A 10,167-nucleotide genomic window follows, 5' to 3' on the forward strand; every position below is an offset into this window, starting at 1 on the left:
CAGGGTGGAGATGGAGGGGGGCAGGAGGGTGGAGATGGAGGGGGGCAGGGTGGAGATGGAGGGGGGCAGGAGGGTGAAGATGGAGGGGGGCAGGAGGGTGGAGATGGAGGGGGGCAGGAGGGTGGAGATGGAGGGGGGCAGGGTGGAGATGGAGGGGGGCAGGAGGGTGGAGATGGAGGGGGGCAGGAGGGTGGAGATGGAGGGGGGCAGGGTGGAGATGGAGGGGGGCAGGGTGGAGATGGAGGGGGGCAGGGTGGAGATGGAGGGGGGCAGGGTGGAGATGGAGGGGGGCAGGGTGGAGATGGAGGGGGGCAGGGTGGAGATGGAGGGGGGCAGGGTGGAGATGGAGGGGGGCAGGGTGGAGATGGATTCTCCTGGCAGCTAGTCCCGCTGTCTGTCTGCTGATGATTACACAGTCATTACAACCCATCCTCCTGTTTTCTCTACCACAGGGACAGAAATAACATGTCTGTCTGTCTCATAGCATACTTATATGTCTGATAACAAGCCCGTCTGTCTGATATCATGCCTGTCTGTCTGACATCATACTGTCTGTCTGACATCTACCTGTCTGTCTGATAACAAGCCTGTCTGTCTGACATCATACTGTCTGTCTGACATCATACCTGTCTGTCTGATATAATGCCTGACTGTCTGACATCATACCTGTCTGTTTGATATCATGCCTCTCTGTCTAACATTATACCTGTCTGTCTGATTTCAGGGCTTCCTAAAAGCCTTTGCTATGACACTAAGCCTGTCTGTCTGATAACAAGCCTGTCTGTCTGACATCTAACCCTAACCCTATGCTACCCTAACCCCTATATCCTACAGAAACAAGATTACGGACATTCCACCAGGACATATCTCATGACACAAGTGGACGCACTAAAGTTGAACCCAGGTTGCCTTTGAACCCAGGTCTCGGAAATAGGATATAGTCACATACATATACACACACACATACACACACACACACGCATGTATATAGGGGCAAACCTTCGTTTTCCATTCTAATTCATCCCTCCGGTTGTAGCCCCGCCCCCACAGGAAACAGGACACCTCCCAGCGGGGTTGGCCACGTGTGCTGTCAGTCACGCACTCTCGACCCCCAGCCTCTCACACACCCGGAACACTGATTCATGGTTGCTCAATTCCCCGCAGGCCCCTAAAGAGAGCCCCCCCCTAGACCACAGCTGAATCCACGGGCCTCCCTAGACCCCCCAGGCCCCCCAGGACCATGTACCCTCCTGACCACAACCCTAGACCATCTTGGCCTCCCTACAGCTGTTGTCTAGATCCCCATGAAGTGTGTGTGTATGATAGCCACCAGCCCAGGCCCAGCCCAGACCCAGCCCAGACCCAGCCCAGACCCAGCCCAGACCCAGCCCAGCTCCGGCCAGGCTCCGCTCTGGCCCCGGCCCCAGCCAACCCTAGCGCAGGACTTAGCCCAGGCCTTAGCCCAGACTAGCCCAGTCATCCCTGGCCAGCCCAGCCCAAGCCCAGCCAACCCCAGCCCAGGCCCTAGCCCAGACTAGCCCAGCCAGCCCAGCCCAGGCCCTGCGAGGCCACACAGACAGCAAGCTGTTTCTGTTTACTCACCCTCTTGCCCTCCTTCCCTAGAGAACCCTGCAGGCCTGCTTCTCCAGCTGCTCCCTGGGGAGAACAGGAGAGGAGAGGAGGGGAGGGGAGGATAGAAGAGAGGAGGGAAGAAGAGAGGAGTGGAAGGGAAGGGAGGGGAAAGGAGGGGAGGGGAGGATAGAAGAGAGGAGGGAAGAAGAGAGGAGTGGAAGGGAAGGGAGAGGAGAGGAGGGGAGAGGAGGATAGAAGAGAGGAGGGAAGAAGAGAGGAGTGGAAGGGAGAGGAGAGGAGGGGAGGGGAGGATAGAAGAGAGGAGGGAAGAAGAGAGGAGTGGAAGGGAAGGGAGAGGAGAGGAGGGGAGGGGAGGATAGAAGAGAGGAGGGAAGAAGAGAGGAGTGGAAGGGAAGGGAGGGGAAAGGAGGGGAGAGGCGAGGCAAGGCGGATAGAGGAGAGGAGAATAGAGGAGTGGAAGGGAAGGGAGGGGAGGGGCAAGAGTAGGGGAGTAGGGGAGAGGAGAGAGAAGGGGAGAGTAAGAGAGAGGAGAAGAGAGGAGGAGAGGAGGATAGTTGAGGAGATAACAGGAGAGGAGGGGAAAGGAGAGGGGAGGAGAGGAGAGGGGACCAGACCAGACCAGAGGAAAGCAGAGCAGAGCAGAGAAAAGCAGGGCAGAGCAGAGACCAGTGTGAATAAAAAGCTGTTGTCCCACTCAACAAACCAGCCAGTGCTAGCAGCATAGCGTAGCAGCGCAGGTTTGTCCCTCTGCAGGACCCATGCGCAGGAGTCACATGTCCAGCACACTGCCGAGGCCCCCTAGCAGTGACTCCAGGACAGAGATGTCTGGGTAGAGACCAGAGACAACCTACCTTCTCTCCTGATGCTCCAGCCAGACCCTGCAGAGACAGACAGAGACAGGGTCAGATGACATCACACACAGCTGTCACTCGTGACAGGGATGATGTTGTTAGGAGTGTTGCTGGGCAGCAGATGGACAGCCTATAAAAGCACTCTGACTGATTTGAATCTGGAGAGAAGCTGCTTTGATTCTACTCCTCACTGCTTGTGAAACTGTATCGCTGGGTGCATTTATGAAATTAGTTTTGCACTCGGATAATAAAAAAATAGTCTAGTTTGTAAAGATATACTTTAGTACCTGGTCTCCTTTAAGGCCTTCTACTTCCGTCTGAAACAAAGAGCAGAACTGATTACAATCACACCATCACAATCAAGTCAAACAATATCTGCAAAGTCCAGTTTGCGATCAATTTCGTAAAGTGCATTGCAGTTTCCCCAAGAGGTCAAGAGCAGCTCTAAGTGTATCATGCCAGAACAATGTGGTCAGCTAACAAGAGGATTGCGGGTCTATATCTGAACGAGCATCCTGAGTCATGAAGCATTACTCCAGCGCCGCGTGATGGCTGTTATGGTGACCCTTGACCCTGTGTGCGGGTGCTTGGTGGTGGGTGGTGGGTATCAATATTCCCAGAGTGCCTGGTGTGTCACACACACACACACACGTGCATGCACGGACAAACATACAAACACACAGGTGTGTGCCACACACACACAAGCACACGAGCATGCAAGTGCATGTAGGCAGAAACCAACCCACACACACACACACACACACACACACACACACACACACACACACACACACCCGCACACACACACACACACACACACACTCACACACTGACACACACACACACACTCACACACACACACACACACTCACACACACTCACATACACACACACACACTCACACACACTCACAACGCTCTGGAAAGCAGCAGTGGACAAACAGTGCATGTCTGCACGTGTGCAGAAGGTGACAGTCACACGTCTGAATCTCCAAACACGGAATCAAACAGATCTACAGTTTAACAAGAGTCCGGGGGACTGGCAGCTCGCTGGTATTTGTAGCTGCGGCCGTAAAGATGAGTGACAACACTGACCTGTGACTCCTGCTGTACAGCTGCTCATTCACCAGAGTGCTGTTTGAGGGGCTAAATCACTTCTCTGTGTACTATCGCACACGCGTCAGAAATGCTAGACTGTGACCTTGGATTGATAGAAACACAGCAGGTCAAGGTCGGCCCACAGGCAGCGCCCCGGTCACAGCGCCCCGGCCCACAGGCAGCGGCCCACAGGCAGCGGCCCACAGGCAGCGCCCCGCCCACAGGCAGCGCCCCGGCCCACAGGCAGCGCCCCGCCCACAGGCAGCGCCCCGCCCACAGGCAGCGCCCCGCCCACAGGCAGCGCCCCGGCCCACAGGCAGCGCCCCGCCCACAGGCAGCGGCCCACAGGCAGCGCCCCGCCCACAGGCAGCGCCCCGGCCCACAGGCAGCGCCCCGCCCACAGGCAGCGCCCCGCCCACAGGCAGCGCCCCGCCCACAGGCAGCGCCCCGCCCACAGGCAGCGCCCCGGCCCACAGGCAGCGCCCCGCCCACAGGCAGCGCCCCGGCCCACAGGCAGCGCCCCGCCCACAGGCAGCGGCCCACAGGCAGCGACCCGCCCACAGGCAGCGCCCCGCCCACAGGCAGCGCCCCGCCCACAGGCAGCGCCCCGCCCACAGGCAGCGGCCCACAGGCAGCGGCCCACAGGCAGCGCCCCGGTCAGAGGCAGCGCCCCGGTCAGAGGCAGCGCCCCGGTCACCGCGGACCGGCCAAGAGGCCAGCTCTACCTCGGCCGTGCCGAGAGCGTTGCCGTGAGAACACCCGGCCACGCCCACGCAAGGACAGATGAGGGTAGTCTGCTGGCTCGCCCATCCTTCCAAATGTCAAATGAGCCTGTCGTGCCTCTCTACTGCTCTGGAGAGTCTGGGTGGCATGGGGGGGGGGGGGGGGACGTCTTAGCATCGCTCTGCTGCTGATAGAAAGTGACAGGCTCTTTCCTCTCCAGATGGGTAATTAGCTGACCACCCCAGCATAGCCACAATCTGCACCCCCTGCCGACACACCATACACCAGGACCACATGCATGTGTGTTTATACATCAAAGGGGTGTCCAGTCACTGGGGCCTTATCTTGCTCCCAGCACAATTGACTTTGTCAACGACGCAAGTATCATTCCTAGTTTGCACTCGACGCAAAGCAGACTTTTCCCTCCACAGACGCACGTCGGTAAATTAGGGAATGACCTTGCGCTCCCGGGAGCGGTTCAGCGAAAAAAGGAGGCGTGTTCCGGCGCAAACGTTCCCTGGTGCTATTTTGCAGTTTCAGAAAAACAATTCCACCATAGTCCAGGAAAAACTTAGTCTAAAGTCATTGGCGTGTTATTCAGATGCTATTTTAAGGGCGCACTGCTGGCGAGGCCAGGGTCTTCTTCCTGCGAAGCTAAGTTACATTGTTTGGATTTATTGTATGGCTGTGTTACTTTTCTTTTATGTCAATGATTAAAAAGATTTTCATGAGAAATCTCTATGTATGTGAACTTGATTTGTAACAATTGTGGCAATTTCCTCCCACGCCTGTTTAACCGAAGCTAATTTGGGTGGGTTTCTTCTCCCATCTCCATCAGAATCAGAAGTCGGTTTATTTGCCATGTATGTTACACCAACACAGAATTTACTGTGGCAGGAAGGTGCAAACAATAAACATATACGGGTCTTAAATTAAGTTAAAAAGTACAATGGTTAAACTAATTCTAAAAACTAAACAATTAAAAAATATAACAATTAAAAAAATAAAATATATATAAAAATAAGACTAAGAATTTGAATGAGCAGCATGAGCGGGCAATTTAGTGCAATGAGAAAACTGCTCTGCCTTTCCCATACAATGTCACTTCTCTATCTGTTACGGCCCTGACTAGAACGTCGGTCTCCTCAGCTGTGAACCGCTCCTGGCGTGCGCCTGGCAAATCCACCTTTATAATAGCAATCCGCCATGGAACAAGCGCTGCTCTTACGTAAAGGGAATGTGAGATGACGCTCTGATTGGTTTATTGCACGTTACGCCCAAACCACACCCATTAGTAATGTAGCTACTTCAGACCAACCCATTTTAGATTTGCGTCAGGTGCAAAGACGTTTATCCCGCCAGTATAACAGCAACAGCGCCGGAGTCCCGCCCACAAAGTTACTTGCGCTTTGCGTTTTGATACTTGCGTTTCAGATCGTTAAAATAGGGCCCACTGTGTGTAAGTGCCAGAGTTAGTGTGTGTATGGATGTGCCAGAATGTGTGTGTGTGTGTGAGGGTGCTAATGTGTGAATAGAATGTGAGTGTGTGTGTTTGTATGTGTGCGTGTGATGCTGATAATGTGTGTATATAATGTGAGTGTGTGTGTTTGTATGTGTGCATGTGATACTGATAATGTGTGTATATAATGTGTGTCAGTGTGTGTATGGGATGGTGCTAATGTGTGTATATAGTGTGTGTGTGCTAATGAGTGTTTATATAAAGTGTGTGTGCTAATGAGTGTTTATATAAAGTGTGTGTGTGCTAATGTGTATGTACATAACATGCACATGTGTGTGTATGTGATGGTGCTCATGTGTGTGTATATAAAGAGTGTGTGTGTGTGCTAATGTGTGTGCAAATAAAGTGTGCGTTTGTGCTAGTGTGTGTTTATAAAGTATGTGAGGAGAGAGGAGAAGAGAGGAGAGGAGACGAGAGGAGGGAAGAGGAGAGGAGAAGAGAAGAGAGGAGAAGAGAGGAGAGGAGAGGAGGGGAGAGGAGGGAAGAGGAGGGAAGAGGAGAGGAGAGGAGAGGAGAAGAGAGGAGAAGAGAGGAAAAGAGAGGAGAGGAGAGGAGAGGAGGGGAGGGGAGAGGAGAGGAGAGGAGAGGAGAGGAGAAGAGAGGAGAGGAGAAGAGAGGAGAAGAGAGGAGGGAAGAATGTCTTACACATTCAGGACTTCATGGCTGCATGGCTTCTCCTCTCTCCTACTCTACCGCACTCTGACCACTCCCTCCCTCCCTGCCTCCCCGCCTGCCTGTCTGTCTGCCTGTCTGCCTGTCTGTCTGCCTGTCTGTCTGCCTGTCTGGCTGCCTGTCTGTCTGTCTGTCTGTCTGGCTGGCTGCCTGGCTGCCTGGCTGCTGTCTGTCTGTCTGTCTGTCTGTCTGCCTGCCTGTCTGCCTGTAATGCTTCACATGTGCCTACACACACACACACACTTCTTGTGTGCGAGTCAGATGTTTTAGTGAGTGCGGTGCTTGACTTGCCAGGGCACCAGGTTATGTTTGAGCGTCAGTCACACTATAAACCCACACACACCTGCTGCGACCCGTTTACCAGAAGTGATACTCACACAAGAGCTTATACTGAGAACATCACGCACACACACGCACGCACACACACCATGCACACACACACACGCACGCACGCACACGATGAATGCACATTTACACACACACCATGTACAAACACACAAGCAAGTGCATGAGAGCACATGCTGACACACATGTGTGTAGGTGTGTATCGGTGTGTGTGTGTTGGTGTGTGTGTGTGTTGGTGTGTGTGTGTGTGGCAGCAGGACAGCAGTGTGTATACTCACACATGGACCAGGGGGACCAGGAAGTCCAGGGTCACCCTGAGAGAGAACAGACACACAGTCACAAGCTCTTCATCCACACTGGGAAGGGTGAACACAACTTACCAACACAACACCTAACATCGTAACGCAACACCCAACATCGTAACACAACACCCAACATTGTAACACAACACCTAACATCGTAACACAACACCTAACATCCTAACACAACACATGACATAGTAACACATCACATACCACACCAACACATCACATAACATACCAACACCTAACATAGTAACACATCACATACCATACCAACACATCACATACCACACCAACACACAACATACCAACACGACACCTAACATAGTAACACAACACATACCACACCAACACCTAACATACCAACACATTACATAACATACCGGGCTGTAACACAACACACAACATATCAACACAGCACCTAACATAGTAACACAACATAACAACATGACACGACAACACAACATAATAACTGCATGCAGGGTCTGTCACACAAACATAGTTGGTTTGTGACAGACGCACCGTAGCAGTGTTAGACACTGGGACTTGGACACTAGGACTAGGACTCCACCAGCCTGCTCTGACTCCCCCAGCCTGCCTTGACTCCCCCAGCCTGCTCTGACTCCACCAGCCTGCCTTGACTCCCCCAGCCTGCTCTGACTCCACCAGCCTGCTCTGACTCCACCAGCCTGCCTTGACTCCCCCAGCCTGCTCTGACTCCACCAGCCTGCTCTGACTCCACCAGCCTGCCTTGACTCCACCAGCCTGCTCTGACTCCCCCAGCCTGCTCTGACTCCACCAGCCTGCTCTGACTCCACCAGCCTGCCTTGACTCCCCCAGCCTGCTCTGACTCCACCAGCCTGCTCTGACTCCACCAGCCTGCTCTGACTCCACCAGCCTGCTCTGACTCCACCAGCCTGCCTTGACTCCACCAGCCTGCTCTGACTCCACCAGCCTGCTCTGACTCCACCAGCCTGCTCTGACTCCACCAGCCTGCTCTGACTCCCCCAGCCTGCTCTGACTCCACCAGCCTGCTCTGACTCCACCAGCCTGCTCTGACTCCACCAGCCTGCCTTGACTCCCCCAGCCTGCTCTGACTCCACCAGCCTGCTCTGACTCCCCCAGCCTGCTCTGACTCCACCAGCCTGCCTTGACTTCACCAGCCTGCTCTGACTCCCCCAGCCTGCTCTGACTCCACCAGCCTGCCTTGACTCCACCAGCCTGCTCTGACTCCCCCAGCCTGCTCTGACTCCACCAGCCTGCTCTGACTCCACCAGCCTGCCTTGACTCCCCCAGCCTGCTCTGACTCCACCAGCCTGCTCTGACTCCACCAGCCTGCTCTGACTCCACCAGCCTGCCTTGACTCCCCCAGCCTGCTCTGACTCCACCAGCCTGCTCTGACTCCACCAGCCTGCTCTGACTCCACCAGCCTGCCTTGACTCCCCCAGCCTGCTCTGACTCCACCAGCCTGCCTTGACTCCACCAGCCTGCTCTGACTCCCCCAGCCTGCTCTGACTCCACCAGCCTGCTCTGACTCCCCCAGCCTGCTCTGACTCCACCAGCCTGCTCTGACTCCACCAGCCTGCTCTGACTCCACCAGCCTGCCTTGACTCCCCCAGCCTGCTCTGACTCCACCAGCCTGCTCTGACTCCACCAGCCTGCCTTGACTCCCCCAGCCTGCTCTGACTCCACCAGCCTGCTCTGACTCCACCAGCCTGCTCTGACTCCACCAGCCTGCCTTGACTCCACCAACCTGCTCTGACTCCCCCAGCCTGCTCTGACTCCACCAGCCTGCTCTGACTCCACCAGCCTGCTCTGACTCCACCAGCCTGCCTTGACTCCCCCAGCCTGCTCTGACTCCACCAGCCTGCTCTGACTCCACCAGCCTGCTCTGACTCCACCAGCCTGCCTTGACTCCCCCAGCCTGCTCTGACTCCACCAGCCTGCTCTGACTCCACCAGCCTGCTCTGACTCCACCAGCCTGCCTTGACTCCCCCAGCCTGCTCTGACTCCACCAGCCTGCTCTGACTCCACCAGCCTGCTCTGACTCCACCAGCCTGCCTTGACTCCCCCAGCCTGCTCTGACTCCACCAGCCTGCTCTGACTCCACCAGCCTGCTCTGACTCCCCCAGCCTGCTCTGACTCCCCCAGCCTGCTCTGACTCCACCAGCCTGCTCTGACTCCACCAGCCTGCTCTGACTCCCCCAGCCTGCTCTGACTCCACCAGCCTGCTCTGACTCCACCAGCCTGCTCTGACTCCACCAGCCTGCCTTGACTCCCCCAGCCTGCCTTGACTCCACCAGCCTGCTCTGACTCCACCAGCCTGCTCTGACTCCACCAGCCTGCTCTGACTCCACCAGCCTGCCTTGACTCCCCCAGCCTGCTCTGACTCCACCAGCCTGCCTTGACTCCACCAACCTGCTCTGACTCCCCCAGCCTGCTCTGACTCCACCAGCCTGCTCTGACTCCACCAGCCTGCCTTGACTCCCCCAGCCTGCCTTGACTCCACCAGCCTGCTCTGACTCCACCAGCCTGCCTTGACTCCCCCAGCCTGCTCTGACTCCACCAGCCTGCTCTGACTCCACCAGCCTGCTCTGACTCCACCAGCCTGCCTTGACTCCCCCAGCCTGCTCTGACTCCACCAGCCTGCTCTGACTCCACCAGCCTGCTCTGACTCCCCCAGCCTGCTCTGACTCCCCCAGCCTGCTCTGACTCCACCAGCCTGCTCTGACTCCACCAGCCTGCTCTGACTCCCCCAGCCTGCTCTGACTCCCCCAGCCTGCTCTGACTCCACCAGCCTGCCTTGACTCCCCCAGCCTGCTCTGACTCCACCAGCCTGCTCTGACTCCACCAGCCTGCTCTGACTCCCCCAGCCTGCTCTGACTCCACCAGCCTGCCTTGACTCCCCCAGCCTGCTCTGACTCCACCAGCCTGCTCTGACTCCCCCAGCCTGCCTTGACTCCACCAGCCTGCTCTGACTCCACCAGCCTGCTCTGACTCCACCAGCCTGCTCTGACTCCACCAGCCTGCCTTGACTCCACCAGCCTGCTCTGACTCCCCCAGCC

General features: G+C 56.1%; 1 long non-coding RNA gene across 1 annotated transcript; it reads right to left on the bottom strand.

Moving 5' to 3' along the window:
- Positions 1-1,601: 1,601 nt before the first annotated feature.
- Positions 1,602-7,187, bottom strand: LOC134015659 (uncharacterized). The gene is made up of 4 exons (XR_009929211.1): positions 7,079-7,187; positions 2,732-2,761; positions 2,445-2,471; positions 1,602-1,656 (listed from the first exon to the last, which is right to left on the bottom strand). It is a non-coding gene; the product is annotated as an uncharacterized LOC134015659 (long non-coding RNA).
- Between the last annotated feature and the right edge of the window lie 2,980 nt (positions 7,188-10,167).

Source organism: Osmerus eperlanus, unplaced genomic scaffold (genome assembly GCF_963692335.1).
Source record: "Osmerus eperlanus unplaced genomic scaffold, fOsmEpe2.1 SCAFFOLD_818, whole genome shotgun sequence".
Taxonomy (NCBI): domain Eukaryota; kingdom Metazoa; phylum Chordata; class Actinopteri; order Osmeriformes; family Osmeridae; genus Osmerus; species Osmerus eperlanus.